The sequence below is a fragment of the Nicotiana tomentosiformis genome, chromosome 11, assembly GCF_000390325.3.
Source record: "Nicotiana tomentosiformis chromosome 11, ASM39032v3, whole genome shotgun sequence".
In the NCBI taxonomy this organism is placed as follows: domain Eukaryota; kingdom Viridiplantae; phylum Streptophyta; class Magnoliopsida; order Solanales; family Solanaceae; genus Nicotiana; species Nicotiana tomentosiformis.
This window is the reverse complement of record NC_090822.1, coordinates 77,596,343-77,614,328: the sequence shown is the minus strand read 5'-3', so window position 1 is coordinate 77,614,328 and position 17,986 is coordinate 77,596,343. Positions and strand designations below refer to the sequence as shown.

Below are 17,986 nucleotides of genomic sequence, written 5' to 3'. Positions count from 1 at the left end.
AAAGACAAAGGGGGTTTGGGCATTAGGAACCTTAAAGCCCACAATCAGAGTTTACTCTTGAAGTGGCTCTGGAGGTACAATTTGGAGGCTAATGCTCTATGGAGAAAGGTCATTGGTGACAAGTATGGACAAAATGGACTATGGTGCTCTAACTCTGTTAATAGTTCACATGGGGTTGGGGTATGGAAGTCAATCAGACTTCACTGGAATACTATGGCTGATAATACAACCATAAAGGTTGGTAATGGAAGGAAAATACTTTTCTGGAGTGATAACTGGTTAGGACATGGTCCTCTCAAAGAACTTTTTCCTGATTTTTTCAGCATTGCAACATCACCTACATCCACTTTAGACACTGCCTGGGGTCAGCAAGGATGGAATGTTACTTTTAGAAGGGCCTTGAATGACTGGGAATTAGAAAAGCTTGTAAATTTCTTTAATATCTTGGAACAATTCCAAAGTCCGGGAGAAACTGAAGATAAACTATGCTGGAATCTTTGCCAGAGTGGGAATTTTACGGTCAGATCCACGTATACTTTACTCACTGCTTCAAACCAACAGTTAGAACAATGACCTTGGAGGAATATTTGAAAAGTAAAGGCACCTTTCAAGGTCGTATGTTTTTCATGGCTAGTTACAAGAAAGGCTTGTCTAACCCAAGAGAACTTGAGAAGAAGAGGTTTTCAGCTATGCTCTAAATGCCTATTATGTGGTACAGCTATAGAAACTAATAGCCATTTGTTTCTTCACTGTCCTTTTACTAACCAACTGTGGCAACTATTTCTTAATATTGTGGGCCTTAAATGGAGCATGCCAGCTAATACTTGTGATCTATTGAAGTGTTGGAATTACAATGGGGGTATAGTGAGACAGAAGAAATGGTGGCGGTTGGTTCCTGCATGTATATGGTGGACAGTCTGGAAGGAGAGAAATTTAAGAACTTTTGAAGGCAGAAGCAATTCTTTACAGAACATCAAGATGAAGTGTTTACTTTTGTTTTATTTCTGGTGTAAAGAAAACTGGGTAGAGAAGGCCGAATCTTTAGTAGACCTGATAGGTGCACTGTAATCTTAGGTTGTCATAGCTGCTTTCTGTTTTCATGTAAATATTGTTTGGCACTGCTCTAGTGCTGTTTTATTTATTAATATATATGTTACCATTATCAAAAAAAAAAGTTATATAAAACATACAGTACGTTCTTTTGGGGGAAAGGGGGGAGGCGAGGAGGGGAAGTGAGTTGAGGGGTGCGTGGGCCAATTGTGGGTTGGGCAAAAAAAAGAGGGAAAAAATAGCGCTCATTTTTGTTATATTTAACATCTGGATTTTATTATTTTTAAGGACCGAAAATTATCCTTTCATTAATATTACTCCTAAAATTGATTTTGATGACCGGAAAGAAAATTGTTCGTCATAGATACACTTATAACGACCAGATTAAAATCTCTTCGTTAGAATTTGGTCGTTAAAAGTCAATGTTCTTGTAGTGTAGAATCATTGATTTCTACATCCTTTCATATTTACTTTGTAATTTAATTATGCAAAACATCTGGGATATTGTTACAATGAGTATGAGTAGCTAAACTCCTTATCTAGAGTTTTGATGGAACTTATTGGAGGATGATTTTCCTGTTACGTTAATATAGATTTGCCGTAGTAGTTTCTCTATTTGTTCAACTATATTATTATTATTGTTGATTGAAGGGCCGCCAATCGACTGTGCCTATTTAGTGTATATTACTCGGAAGAGAGTGCATATTTAGGTAATTATTGAACAACATCACTCCTAACATATATGAGGGATCAATACGGAGGGTTTAAAGGTGAGATTTGGGATAACGAAACTTTGATGCAATCCGAGTGAGCCGTACTTAATGACAGCTAGCATAATTCGGGAGAATATATCTAGTAAATTGTGGTAGTTACTCGGGAGAGAATTACAATACTCAGAGCGTTCATGATCAGTAGAGAAGACTTAGGCAAATTTATATAAAACGTAGCGGAAAAGATTCCGACAATAGGGGAAATCATAACCTTAGATCATTCCAATTTGTGCGAGTCTAGTAGCTGTGTTTAATAGGTTAATTCCTCGTAGGATTCAACTCCAGATTTATTAACCGGAATATATTTTCAACGATCACTAAGTCCCTTTTACAAGGCATAGTTGGGCATGATCAAATTTTGGCGCCGTTGCCGGGGAATTTAATGGTATTATTAATTGCAGCTAAAAGAATTGCTAGAATTCTTAGTGTAGTCAATTTTCTTCATTTTAAACCAAATACATTGAAATTCTAACATTTGTAGTCTTGGGTGCTGCAGGTGCATGCCTAGAAACTGCTCAAGAACTGGTGAATTGTTCGAAGCATTATCAGATCCTGAGAAAGTTTTCAAGGCACTGAATCGTACAAACAAGAAGGGCAAACAACAACAGAACTCAACTGAACAAATCGAACCAGACATGGATGACGGAGTAGAAAATCCAAACAACAGAAATAATGAGAATGACCACAACAATCAGGGTGTGGTGCCTCTTGTGCCAGAAGCAGCATTGTATGAATGGGCACAACCCACCGCCGAACATCTGGCAACCGCAATTGCAGTCCCTCAGCTACAAGTTGAATCATTTTAAATCACAAACAACATGCTACATCTGTTGCAGAACAAGGGACTGTTCTCAGGGTCATACATTGAAGATCCTCAGCAGCATCTGAAGAATTTCCTGTCGATATGTGTCACGCAAAGGCAGCCTAATGTGACACCGGAAGCAATAAAGATGTTATTATTTCCATTCTCGGTGACAGGAGAAGATCAGACTTGGCTTAATTCACTCCCCATAAACTCCATCACTACTTGGGAGGAATTAGTCAAGCAATTTTTGAACAAGTTCTACCCACCCAATAAGACTGCCAAACAAATTGATGATATATTGAGCTTCAGGCAGAGACCAACAGAAACACTACAAGAAATGTGGGAGAGGTTCAAGGGTATGTTGGTTAAATGTCCACATCATGGCATTCCAGATCAGATGTTGGGGCAGAGGTTTTACATGGGCCTGGCAGACTGCTTAAAGGCCAATGTTGATGCTTCAGCATGTGGAGCATTTTTGAGCAAAACATTCAGAGAATGCAAGATCCTACTTGACAAAATGGCCCAAAACTCAGGATGGATGAAAAGAGACTCTACGATCACTCATGTAGTTCATTCAGTGGCTTTGGACCCAAACAACTTCATAGTTGAAAATATGGCCACTCTAATGACGCAAATGAGTATCCTCACCAAAAAGATTGATAAATCATGCTAGAAGCAACAGGTACACATAGTTGACGCAACTAATGGGGACTTATGTACACCATGTATTAACAAACCATATGTATGCTCGTGGAGTGCGGAAGGTGAAAACTAGAACTATCAGGAAGATATGAACTATGTGGCCAACTATGGGGGACAGAGGCAAGGTGGTCAGAATTAGGGGCAGCAGAATCAACAATATAGGCCAGCACAATAGCTATACAATAACAACAATAATCCTGGAGCTATGCAACCACAGGGTCAAGTTGTGCCTTACCAAAGGCAACAGGGTTACAACCAGCAAAATCAGCAACTAGCATATCAACAGCCTCAACAACAACAGATAGTGAGACAAGATGATGGGTTTGCTGAACTTAAAGGAATGCTGCAACAACTGATTGGGTCCAATGAAAAAATGCAAGAGAGAGTAGACTCACATGAATCAGCGATAAAGGGCATTGAGATTCAATTAGGATAGATTTCGATGGCTCTAAATAATCGTCCCCAAGGAACGTTAACTGTAGACACACAAGTCAATCCAAAAGAGCAGGGCCCGAAATAGCTTATGGCTGTGAGTCTAAGAAATGGTAGAGACCTAGATCTGGAGCAAGAAATTGCTCGCGAAAGCTGACCTACAGAAATACTTGTGCCAGTACCCATTGAGATAGATGATTCAACAGGGTTAACTGAGGTGACGGTACAACATGCACAAATGAGCACAAGCAAAGAAAAAGAGGTTGCGAAGGAGACTGAGGTAGCACAAGAAACGACAGTAGAAGTAGTGCCTGAGTAAGATAAAACTCAAATCACAGGACGGAAGTGACCTCCAACACCATTCCCAAAGAGATTGGCCAAATATCTGAAAGATGAGCAGTATAAAAAATTCATGGAGATGTTGAAACAACTCCAGGTTAACATTCCACTGATTGATGCTTTGCGGGAGATGCTTGGGTATGCTAAAATGATGAAAGATTTAATGTCTCGCAAATTCAACTTCCAAGATCTGTCCACTATTACATTGACCCAGACATGTAGTGCAATCGTGACGAGACCCATAGCTGAGAAGTTATCATACCCAAGGAGTTTCACAATCCCATGCATGATAGGCAGCTATGCTTTTGCTAAAGCATTGTGTGATTTGGGGGCAAGCATAAACTTGATGCCCTTGGCTATCTACAAAAGGTTAGGCATTGGAAGAGCAAGACCCACATCCATGCTACTACAGCTAGCCGACCGGACAGTGAAGAGGCCATCAGGAATCCTTGATGATGTATTAGTACAGGTTGGGAAGTTTGTGTTCCCAACAGATTTTGTCATTCTAGATTGCCGGGTTGAAGAGGAGATTCCCATAATTTTGGGAAGACCATTCTTATCCAAAGGGAGAGCTTTAATTGATTGTGAAACTGGAGAACTAAAAATGAGACTAAATGATGAAGAGATAACATTCAATGTGCATAAATCTATGCGGTGACCAAGTGAATTTTCTAACTGCTCTATAATAGAAGCTGTGGATGTAATTTTGGAAGAGGAAGATGAGACCTTGAATGCTAAAGACCCTCTAGTAGAATGTCTCATGAACTTAGATGAAGCAAATGGAGAGGACTTGGCGGAGTGGGTACTGGCTCTTGAAGGCCAAGGGTTTTGGAAAAGAGAGCTCGAATTTGAGTCTTTGCACTTAGAAGAAAGGAAAACTTCTCCAGCTAAGCCATCGATAGAAGAGCCACTAAAGTTGGAACTGAAGCCACTACCACCTCATCTAAGGTATGCTTTCTTGGGACCTAACTCAACTTTACATGTTATTATCTCATCTGGTTTGTTAGATGTGCAGAAAGAATAACTTTTGCAGGTATTGATTGAGTGCAAAACTGCAATTGGTTGGACCATTGCAGACATTAAGGATATCAGCTCGGCCTTCTGTATGTATAAGATTCTACTGGAAGATGGCCAAAAACTTTCCAGAGAACATCAAAGAAGGTTGAACCCCAACATGAACGAAGTTATGAAAAAGGAGGTGATAAAGTGTTTAGATGCGGGGATCATTTTTTCCATCTCCGATAGCAACTGGATCATCCCAATACAATGTGTGACAAAGAAAGGTGGGATGACTGTAGTGCAAAATGATGTTGATATCAACAAAAACAGTCACGAGATGACGAATTCGTATGGACTACAGAAGATTGAACAAGGCCACCCGAAAAGACCACTTTCCCTTGCCGTTCATTGATTAAATGCTAGATAGACTGGCCAGGAGGTCCCACTTTTGCTTTCTGGATGGATACTTGGGGTATAATCAGATCTCTATTGCTCCAGAAGATAGAGAGAAAATGTCATTCACCTGTTCATATGGCGTCTACGCTTTCCGTAGAATGTCGTTTGGCCTATGCAATGCACCCGCCACATTTCAAAGGTTCATGTCACGACCCAAACCGATGGGCCATGACGAGTGCCCGAGTACTACCTGTCGAACACCCTTAAGCATGCGACTAAGATATAAACATGAATAATATCCACTGAATTACGAGAATAACATGCGTGAGAAAAACCTGTCCAAAATACATATATACATATACGTGCGGAATACAGTGGGCAAGCCGGCAAGGCTACTATAGACAACTATATACCCAAAAATGAAAGTCGACAAGGCTACATACTATCCAACTATACATAACTGTCTACATACCTCTAATAGAAATACAACTGTACAAAGACGGGACTGAACCACATCATACCCAAATATGTATACAAGCATATCTCACCAAAATCAAAAGCAGCTACGGATCAAGTGGAGCACGCCAACTCTAGCTGATCAAGGATCCTAAGAAGGGGGACCGTCAGCTTGCCTACCTGCACCTGTGGGCATAAAACGCGGCCCCGAGAAATAGGACGTCAGTACAAATAATGTACTGAGTATGTAAGGCATGAAAATCAGTACATGAAAGACATAGATGAAACATGGAGTAAAGAAATCCATTTGTAAGTCTGAATAACTTTGTGAATTCTGAAACATTTATAATATCATGCACGTGCATATAAATATTGTGCCATGCATAGGTATAGGTGTACATAATATCATCAAGCCTCTGAGGGCATCCCGTCATATCGTCTCAGCCACTGTGGGCAACATCATCAACATATACCAATTGATCAGGTGGTGGTACGTATATAACACTGTAACCTTTTCCCATATCCCATATACATATAAGTACACACACACACACACACATACACACACACACACACACATACACACACACACACACATACACACACACACACACACACACATATATATATATATATATATATATATATATATATATATATATATATATACACACACACATCGTAACCTTTTCCCATATCCTATACACACACACACACACACACACACACATACACACACACACACACACACACACATACACACACACACACATACATATATATATATATATATATATATATATATATATATATATATATACGCGTATATAACGCCATCTGATCATGAGTCAATGTACATGTATAAATGAATGAAGTGCAAAAAAATATGTTACTAAACTCAATATACCGTTAGGATAAACTTTATCAACTACGTATTTTTCTGGGACCCATGAACAGAAGATGTGATAATAAGATACATTGGAATTCAAGAACATAGGCACCTCTAATACTCCTATGAATAGAGTCATTTATGGAAGTTGTGCATTTGCTCGTTTCGTTTATATCGTATGGATCATGCCAAAAGAAAGGAGTGCTAAGCCTTAACATACCTGGAGTAGGAAAAAATTCGTATGATATTCTTGCTCGAATTCTCGTTGAAGCAGAAATGTCACGTTATAATTAAGGAGGATGACTCCTATGTACAGTTAGCGTCACCAAAACTTTTGCATAAAATTAAGTAAAAGAGTACTACTCCCTTTTTACAGTGTATCTTACAAAAGATAAAATGCAATGATTTGATTATCTAGGTTTGGACAATCCTGTGGTGTGGATTCTGATTATAATGTTCTTTAATTATCAAGTACTGGCTAACGTTTTTGACTGTAAGAATGTCTAATGTTTTGTTTGTAGGAATGGCTAATGTTTTGATTGTAGGAAGTGTTAACGTTCTTGTTATGAAGTGTTGTATCCAAAATACTTTTACAAGACTTGTTATTCAAAAAGTGAGAATGAAGTGTCTTCTAGTTATTAATTAGGTGCCACCTAATCCAAAAATGACTAAGAGTCATTCTTTTAATATGTGGCTTGCTGCCACATTTTTTTTTGGAGGGGTTAATCTTATCTTATGATTTTTATTAATTAACTAGGTAATTGTCCCGTTAACCGATAATTAACTAATTACCCACATAATTAAGAATGATCTCAAACTACTTAAAAATACTACTCATTTTTAATATAATTTACACATCATACTATCGTGGTCATATGGTACCTTGTATGGTACTAGTCCATAAATATCGGGTATTATAGCTCGGACCGTATTTTATCCCAAATCGACAACCTTCAACGAAACTCATTTTCTTTAATTCGTGTATCCTATATCCTTCATGCACTTACTTATCGCTTGTTATAAATAGCATAAATACGTTAACCTTAAGATAATCTTATACCTGAGTCTACGTCGATTAACTGAAGACGAAACTTTAATGCACGAAACGCGAGATGTAACAGTTCATAATGGTCATCATCACAGATATGGTATAGGACATAATAGAGGTCTTTATGGATTACTTCTTAGTGGTGGGAGACTCATTCGATGATTGCCTAAAGAATTTGAAAAGAGTACTGAAAAGATGTGTGGAGACTAATCTTGTGCTCAATTGGGAAAAGAGTCATTTCATGGTACAGGAAGGTATAGTCTTGGGGCACCTAGTGTCGAGTAAGGGCATTGAGGTAGATCGTGCAAAGTTTGATGTGATAGAAAAGCTTCCACCACCCACTTCTGTCAAAGCAATTAGAAGTTTCCTTGGCCACACCTGTTTCTATAAACGGTTTATAAAAAACTTCTCCAAAATTGCTAACCCCTTATGTAAATTGCTTGAAACAATCACCCTTTTGTATTTTCTGATGACTGCAGGGTAGCTTTTGAGGAATTGAAGAAGAGGCTGGTGATAGCACCTATCATAGTTGCACCCGATTGGGGGAAACTATTTGAGCTGATGTGTGATGTGAGCGACTATGTTGTGGGAGAAGTTCTTGGGCAGCGAAAAGATAAAGTCATGCATCCAATATACTACGCAAGTAGAACTTTGAGTGGTGCCCAACTAAATTACACAGTGACCGAGAAGGAGATGCTAGCAGTAGTGTTCGCATTTGACAAATTCAGGTCATACCAGATAAACTTGAAGGTAATTGTTTATACTGACCATGCTGCTCTCAAGTACCTAATTGAGAAGAAGAAGTCAAAGTCGCGCCTAATTTGATGGGTGCTACTGTTGCAAGAATTTGACATGGAAATCCGTGACCGAAAGGGAAAGAAAAACCAAGTGGCTGATCACTTGTCTAGGCTGGAAGGAGCCGAGAAGAAGGTTGAGGTGGAAGAGATTGTGGAGACTTTCCCAGATGAAAAACTCTTAGCAACGAGCCTCGATGCTACACCATGGTATGCAGATATTGCAAATTACCTGGCAAGCGGTATTGTTCCTTATGACTTATCTTCTGTGCAAAAGAAAAAGTTTTTTCGTGATTGTCGCATGTATTTATGGGATGAACCATATTTGTTTAGGATTTGTCTTGATAACATGATCCGAAGATGCATTCCCGAGATAGATCAATCTTTTGTTTTGCAAGCATATTATGCTTTACCGTATGGAGGACATTTTGGGGGTGTAAGGACAACGGCTAAAGTGTTGGAGTTAGGTTTTTATTGGCCGGCGATGTTTAAAGATGCACACTTTTGGGTGAAAAATTGTGATGAGTGCCAACGGACGGGGAATATTTCCCGTCGACATGAGATGCCCATGATCCCGATCCAAGAGGTAGAGGTGTTTGATGTGTGGGAAATTGACTTTATGGGACCATTTGTTAGCTCATACAATAACAAGTACATATTTGTAGCGGTGGACTATGTTTCCACAAAGTTTCCACCCTATGTCACCCACAAATGAGTGGGCAAGTCGAGGTGTCAAACAAAGAAATCAAGAGTGTTTTGACCAAAACTGTAAATGCTACTCGGGTTGATTGGGCAAGAAAATTGGATGATGTGCTATGGGCTTACCGCACTGTATTCAAAACTTCGATTGGAATGTCGCCGTATAAATTGGTGTGTGGAAATGCATGTCACTTGCCGGTGGAGTTAGAGCATAAAGCCTTCTGGGCGTTACAACAATTAAATCTAGATGTGGAGGCCGCTGGAACTAGTAGAGTCACAGAGCTGCATGAACTTGACGAGTTTCGGTACCATGCTTTTGAGAGTACAAGGTTATACAAGGAAAGAATGAAACTGGTGCACGACAAAAATATTCTTGAGAAATATTTTAACCGGGAGACAGGATATTATTATTCAATTCGAGATTGAGGTTGTTTCCGAGCAAATTGAAGTCAAGATGGTCAGGACCATTTTGTGTGGTAGAGATTCACCTCACCGGAGCCGTAGAGATTGCTGCAGAAAATGACTCTCGCATGTTCAGAGTCAATGGGCACAAGTTAAAACACTAGTTGGGCATGGATTGCGCGAAAGTAGTATAGGTGACTCATTTGCTCGAGCCACTAATGTTGAGCGAGCCTTAAGTGCGATTACCTGCGTCATGTTGCGACATTAAATCAGGCACTTCATGGGAGGCAACCCATTGTAATATTGTATTCGTCATGCCATGACGTTAACTAAGGTGCTCGTTGGGAGGCAACCCAATTCGTAGTTGATTTTTTGTGTAGTTAGAATTTTTCTTTTCGTTTTTTGGAACTAACATATTTGCAAGTGATTTCGGCAAGTTGTACGTAGTATCTCATGCTGCTTGGTCTCCAGCGAGCTGGTCTAGGCGTTAAGCCATGCGGCGCAAGGTATTGAGCTCGCTAAGGAGCTCGCCTCGCATGGGTTATAGCGAGACATATCTCGCGGAATCCCTTGCATTGCCTGCCTATGAGCTCGCCTCTGAGCTTGCCTCGCCAGGTATGTCGCTCGCCTGAGAGCTCACGTCGCCAAGTTAGTTTTTTTGCTTTTATTGTCTTTTTTTTTTTCCTTTAATTCCCACTCTTAAAAAACCCCAACTTAAAACACCCACGCCTAAAAGAAAACACACTGCACACCCCAATTTTCCTCTTCTCCTCCCACACAAACCCCACTGCTCACAAAACACACCCTCACACACTCACGCAAAACACTGCCAAACCCTTCCCCTCATAACTCCATTGAAGACAAGAAATCTTTTGCTATTTCCTTTACTTGCAACAACAATTCAAAGGCAAATCCCTTCTCTTAAACATCTAAGGTATGGTTTCTATCTCCATTCTTTGGCAATTTTGAGTTGGGTGAATGCATGACATCGGACACAAATTTTTGCGGTTGTTCTTCATTGTAACCATGTGTTTGTGTATCCCAACCCCATGAACCCCATAAGAATTGTGTTGCTATTGTGTGAACAAGTGGTGGTATGGAACTCCCAAGCCGATTTGGGAGGATGAGGCAATCCCTCACCCCTACAAGCACTCCTATGGCACTGGTGTATGCTAAGTGTTTGTTATAATGCCTGAAAGGAATTCTTTGTCCCCATTAGAGCCCGAGTCTTTGGGATTATAAGACTAGTGCTATGTAGTTGTGCACCACTTTAAAATCTTAATTGTGGGGTGGCTCACTGGTAGCCCGATGCTTCGAATGTGGAAGAAGCACCCATGTGTCATTGCTTGATTCTCATGCTAAGAAACGGTGAGGTGGAGTCTGAGTAACCTAGGAAACTGTTGTTAATCATGTGTTAAACTCTAAGTGTGGATGGAAAGACCATGTTTTGAGAGGTTGCAATACCTCTTAAACTGATTTATGCTCACTTTTGTAGGTACAAATATGCCTCCAAGAAAAGACAACGGTAAAGGCAAAGCCACATCCACTGCTCCATCTAAGGCTAAAGCTACTTTCGCACCTCCCCAGAAGAATAGAAAGGGGGGGGGAAGCTACTTCCAGTCAAGGTTAAGGAATGAGAGCAATTGCAGCTATTGCAGCCACCCGTCCACAACCTCAGGTCCAACGGGAATTTGGAATCAAAAGCATACCCCATATGTTAAGGATTGGTACAAGCATTGTAGGCCAAAACATATACATCCGGAAGCTGCTACTCATGAGCGTCACTTGAAAGCCAAGTACCACGCTATTTGGAGAGGCATCAATGAGTTGGTGTTGAGCTATGTGTTCCGAAACTCTGGAGAGATCAACGTCAATCTTGTGATGGAATTTTATGCTGGGTTTGATCCAGAGTATCCTGAACAGCTGGTTCCGATTCTTGGAAGGTTGATAGATTTTTCAGCCTCGGCAATATGCAAGTTCTTAGGTGCTCCGGATGTTCCTGGGGAACCCTTGGACCACTTCATAGTCTGTCCTACTTATTGAGAGCTAATACACACTCTTTGTGGTGTCAACTCTGTGGCGTCTTGGGTGCGGGATAAGAAAACCAACCGCCATAGGAAGTTCCCAAAGAAGAATATGAAGGCAGAAGCGCAAGTATGGTTGAAGTTGATCAATTCACGGCTCCTACTGTGCAGCCATGACACTCTCATTTGCTGTGAGAGGACTTGTGTGTTGTATTTCTTAATGACGGGCCGAAGGTGAATATGGGCCACTTGATCCGTTATCAGATGACCCAAGTGTGAACTACAAGAAAATTGACCGAATGCCCTTTGCAAACATGCTAACTTAGTACTTGCGGCAAGAAGAAGTGGAGGAGGAGAAGGAGTTAGATCACATCATTGCTCCACCCATAAGACCAACGGACCTCACAAATGTCCGGGTTAAGGAGGAGAACACCACAACTTCACTGATAGGGGCTGAGCGCAATGCACGCGATGACAGCTTCATGGCCCATTTATATGGGATAATCGACTTGCAGCTTCAGATAGGGGGACTACCGGACACTACAGAGTAGAGGGCCATATTAGATCAGCGGTACCCGCTCAATGCTCATGCCCGAAAACTGGTTGGGATAGGTGATGGATACAGATTCGCTGAGGATGAGGATGTTAACACACTTGAGCAGTCTGAGGCCGAGCCAGAACAGTCAGATGATGAGGATGATAATGATGATGAGGAGGAAGCACAAGACGAGGAGTGGGTAGACTTAGAGGATGAGGGCGAGGGCGCAGCTTGATCGGGGAGTTTTTCCTACACCTACTCATTTTTTTTCTTCTTGTTTTCTTGAGGGAATTAAGTCTAAAGAAAAAAAACCAAAAAGATTTTCTTGTAGGTAGTGTAGTAATTCCCCCTTAATTTTTTTTGGTCTGCGGTTCTTTTCCAAGGGTTTTATTTGAACCGGGTGTAGTTAGTTTTAATTTTTAGGAGTAGAAATCACTGGGCTATGAATTGAATTGCAGTGATATCTCTTAACTTTGTTATGTCTTGAGAATAGTTAGTACTCTGGTTGTGACGCTTATACTCAGTTTTTAACTCTAGTATAAGTACTTTAAATCGTAGATTCTTACATTTGCTTGACCGCTTTGACTGAAGTGTCGTGATAAAACCAATCCTGAGTGAGTTATGTGCCATGTCTGTGTGAGGTTTATATGTATTTAGTGCATTGCATTTGATGTCTAGAACTTACCCCGTGTGTGTGCAAAGCAAAATAGTAGTCTTTTTCCGTCTGGAAAGTGATATAGGCGTTTCTTTGTTGAGCCAGATATATAGAGTTTACCTGCCTGAATGTCATATAACATATTTAACCCCTTTGAGCCTATAATACTGTTTCTTTGGTAACCACATTATAAGTTGTACCCCTTTGTTTGAATCGACCATATATTTGAACCTTGTCACCTCTCATGAGCACTTGAATTGTGATAAATTATGTAAAAGTTAAAGTGTGGGGTGATGGTTTAGCTTATAAGTGGAACAAATGAAATAAGGAGAAATGTGCACCATTTGAAATAAAGAGAAAATATGTCAATAAAAGTCACTTGGATTGAAAGAAAAAAAAGAAGAAGAAGAAGAGGAAGAAAACAAAATTAGTTATATTGTATGAAAAATATTTCTTGATGGTGGTGGCTAGTGATATATTTGTGCTTAAAGAAGTATGGGGTAATATAAATTGAAGTGAAGGCGAAATTATGGTTTAATATAAGTATGGGTTGTAGTATTAAAGTATATGTATTAAAGTGCTTAAGGGAGGTGTAGTCACTCATATCCAAATGTATCCTACCCGACCCGCAGCCTTCAATACAACCAATTGAAGTCCTACTTGATCCTAGACTGAATGATTTCGATTAGTAGAGTATTATACTACGGGAAAGCCTATGATGCATTATTTGTGGCATATGAATGTTATTTTTGAGAGTGAGTGAATTTTTCCTATATTGAGTTCCTACGTTCTTAAAATTCATTGTGTGTGGAACTAAGAACTTTGTTGGGTGAGGGCACATGATTCATAAAGAAAAGGAAATGCCATTGACCTCCATGTTAGAGTATGTAAGTGAATTGTGAATAAGGCATGGTATTTATGAGTCAAATCATGAGGTGAGGATGTTACACCATTGTGCTTAGACTATTGTAAAGATTCTTGGTGTGATGGGTTAAGGGAATTGCGTAAAAAGGTTGTGTCTATAAGTGTAGTTTGATTGCTCGAGGACGAGCAATGTTTTAGTGTGTGGTATTGATGTGTGGCTATAATTCCATATTTTAGTACATTATTTGCCTTGCATTTTGTATGCTTTAATGATAAACTACACTTTATTTACGCGTAATGGAATCTATTTTATGTGTAGGTTAATTGAAGATGAAAGTAGAGCAAAAGGAATAATTACAGTCTAAAGCGTGCTCGAAAACAGTTGAAAAGAAGAAAGAAAGAAGTGAGCAGCGGATAAATGAGAAAGCTGGTTGGTCGAGCCTTTTAGCTCGCGTGGGAGCAGGCTAGGCGAGTTCCACCTCGCGTTAAGGCTGGCGACACCAGGTCTGGGGCGAGGTCCTGCTCGCGTGAAGCCTCACGAGGCGAGGTTTGAGGCGCGCACACTTCGAACTTTGAAGGCTTATTTCGTCTACTAGTTTGACTAGGACTTGGCCTATGTAGTTTAGGTCTTTTCCTACAAATATAAATAGCCATAAAATGCCACTTTTGAAGGAGTTTTGCAACGGGAGACAAGGATAGCTCGTGAAACAACCGTTTTGAGTTAGAATCATTGATTTCTACATCCTTTCATCTTTACTTTGTAATTTAATTATGCAAAACATCTGGGATATTGTTACTTTGAGTATGAGTAGCTAAACTCCTAATCTAGGGGTTTTATGGAACCTATTGGAGGATGATTTTTCTGTTACGTTAATATAGATTTGTTGTAGTATTTTCTCTATTTGTTCAACTATATTATTATTGTTGTTGATTGAAGGGTCCTCAATCGACTGTACCTATTTAGTGTGTATTACTCCGGAGAGAGTGCATATTTAAGTAATTGTTGAACAACATCAATCCTAATGTACATGAGGGATCAATAGAGAGGGTTTGAAGGTGGGATTAGGGATAACAAAACCTTGGTGCGATCCGAGAGAGCCGTACTTAATGCCAGCTAGCATAGTTCGGGAGAATATGTCTAGTAAATTATGGTAGTTACTCGGGAGAGAATTAGAACACTCAGAGCGTTCATGATCGGTAGAGAAGACTTAGGCAAATTTATAGAAAACATAGCCGAAAGGATTCCGACAATAAGGGAAATCATAACCATAGATCATTCCAATTCTTGTCTACAACCTGTTTGTTGTTAGTTATTAATTATTGCATTTTCATTACGTGATATTTAGTTAGTAAACATCAAATTTGTTATTTAAATATTTTTGAAGATTGATTACGTGAATTTGTGCGAGTCTAGTAGCTGTGTTTAATAGGTTAATTCCCTATGGGATTCAACTCCGGACTTATTAATCGAAATATATTTGCAACGACCGCTAAGTCCTTTTTACAAGGCATAGTTGGGCTTGATCAGTCAAGAAAGCAATTGGGTGCAAATGGGTATTTACAAAGAATGAAGGATTTCTTAACCAAGAAGATGTTCGCTACAAAGCAAGATTGGTGGCCAAAGGGTATGCTCAAAAGGAGGGAATTGATTACAATGAAGTATTTTCTCCAGTCGAGAAACAGTCCTCTATTAGCGTTTTGTTGGCTTTGGTAGCACAGTTGAATTTGGAAATAGTTCAGTTAGATGTAAAAACTGTATTTTTACATGGAGACTTTGAAGAAGAAATCTATATGACTCAGCTAGAAGGATTCAAAGCTGATGGAAAATAAAATATGGTGTGCAAACTTGAACAATAGTTGTACAGATTGAAACAACCTTCTAGACAATGGCACAAACGATTTGACAAGTTTATGTTGCGGCAAAAGTACAAAAGAAACAAATACGATAATTGTGTGTATTTGCACAAGATTGAAAACGGGTCCTTCATATATCTTCTCCTATAGGTTGATGATATGTTGATAGCTTCCAAAAATCAAGAGGAAATTGAGAAGTTGAAGATTTAACTAAGAAAGGAGTTTAAGATGAAGGATTTGAGTGATGCGAAGAAAATTCTTGGCATGGTGATAAAAAGAGATAGGCATTCAAACAAACTCTATCTATCTCAGAAAGAATACTTGAAAAGAGTAATAGATCGATTTGGCATGAATGAGAACACAAAGTCGGTTAGCACTCCGCTTGCTCTTCACTTTAAGCTTAGTGCTGCTATATCACCGAAAAATGAAGCTGAACGAGAGTATATGTCAAGAGTACCATATGTGAATGCCGTTGGTAGCTTGATGTATGCAATGGTTTGCACAAGACCTGATATTTCACATGCTATCGGAGTTGTAAGCAGGTATATGCATGATCCAGGAAATGAGCATTGGTAAGCTGGGAAATGGATTCTACGGTATATTCATAATACTGTAGATGTTGGATTGATTTTTGAGTAGGAAGATACTCAGTATCTAGTTGGATATTGTGACTCAGATTATACGGATGATTTGGACAAGCGTAGATCAACTACTGGTTATGTTTTCACTTTTGCAAATGCACCGATTAGTTAGAAGTCTACTTTGCAGTCAACGGTTGCTTTGTCTACTACTGAGGCAGAGTACATAAAAATTACGGAGTCTATAAAGGAGGCAATTTGGCTTCAAGGGTTGCTTAGAGAACTTGGTATTGGTCAAGAAACCATCACACTATTTTGTGATAGTCAAGGTTCTGTTCAATTAGCAAAGAACCAATTTTATCATGCAAGGACGAAGCACATTGATGTTCGATATTACTTTATACGAGATATTATAGAAGAAGGTGGAGTCACGGTACAGAAAATTCGGACTACAGACTACCCTGCCGATATGCTAACAAAAGTAGTGACTGCGATCATATTTTAATATTGTTTGAACTTGATCAACATTGTTGAACTTTGAAGATTGAAGTTGAAGACAATCAAAATTTATCAGAGAGAGAAAATTGAAAGAGTGGAATCTTGCCAAGGTGGAGATTTGTTGAATTTGACAAGATTAATGCGAATCTAGTGTGAACATTTGGAAGCCTCCTTTTAGGAGGAAATTGGTAGATGCATTTTTTCATGCCTTTACATTGCATGATTACACTTAATGTGATGTCATCCATGACATTATTAAGGTCATTTCTCTAATATAAATAACAAGAGTTTTGTTCATTGTAAACATCACTCACTTGCCTTCTTATCTCCTAAGGCATTTTGAATCTTCTTTCTCTCTTGCATTATTTCACTTGTAGTTTTGGAGTGAAATAAAGTTTGAGTTGATTGTGTCCGAGGACTAGGCAAAAATTAAAATTTGCCGAACCTCGTAAACTTCTGGTGTTCTTTTTATTATTGTCTTACTTACTATTTATTAGCTACCTTTAAATATAGTAGTTGTGATTTAATAAATATTTATATATTCGGCTTCCGCAACAGTTCTAGTTATTAGGAAGGAATTTTATCTCTCATATATAAGACTTTGTGAGCACCAATGAGTCACTACAATATTATGTATATACAACTATGGATTATTAGCTACCAACATAAAAGTTATGGCTAGTACCTAACAGTAGTCACAAAAATTAAAGTTTCATGACTATTTATAATGTCGTAAAAATATTTAGCCAAAAATTTCAATTGGCAAAACTTTCTTCATTTTTGCTAGTCTACCCACTACAAGAAAGTAATGATACGACGATATTTATTTAGTGACTTTAAAATAAATGTCGAAAAAATTGAATTTTCCGGCATTTATGATAAAATGTAGTAAAAATAACGACATTTTTGACAAAATATAGTAAAAATAATGACATTTGTAACAAAATGTAGTAAAAGTACGACATTTAAATCAAAGTGTTGTAAACATAGTGACATTTGATACAAAATGTCGTAAAAACAATGACATTTTGTATCAAATGTCATAAAAACAATAACATTTGATACAAAATATCAAAAAGATTGTGACTTTTATTTTAAATGTCATTTTATTAGTCGTTAATTGCCAACATTTACATTAATGTTGGAAATTTCCCTATATTTTCTAGTTGTAAATCATTCTTTGTCTAGAAGCAA

General features: G+C 38.8%; 1 non-coding gene across 1 annotated transcript; it reads right to left on the bottom strand.

The window, feature by feature from the left end:
• Positions 1-2,905: 2,905 nt before the first annotated feature.
• On the bottom strand, positions 2,906-3,012 carry LOC117276798 (small nucleolar RNA R71). Its single transcript, XR_004507068.1, has one exon. It is a non-coding gene; the product is annotated as a small nucleolar RNA R71 (small nucleolar RNA).
• Between the last annotated feature and the right edge of the window lie 14,974 nt (positions 3,013-17,986).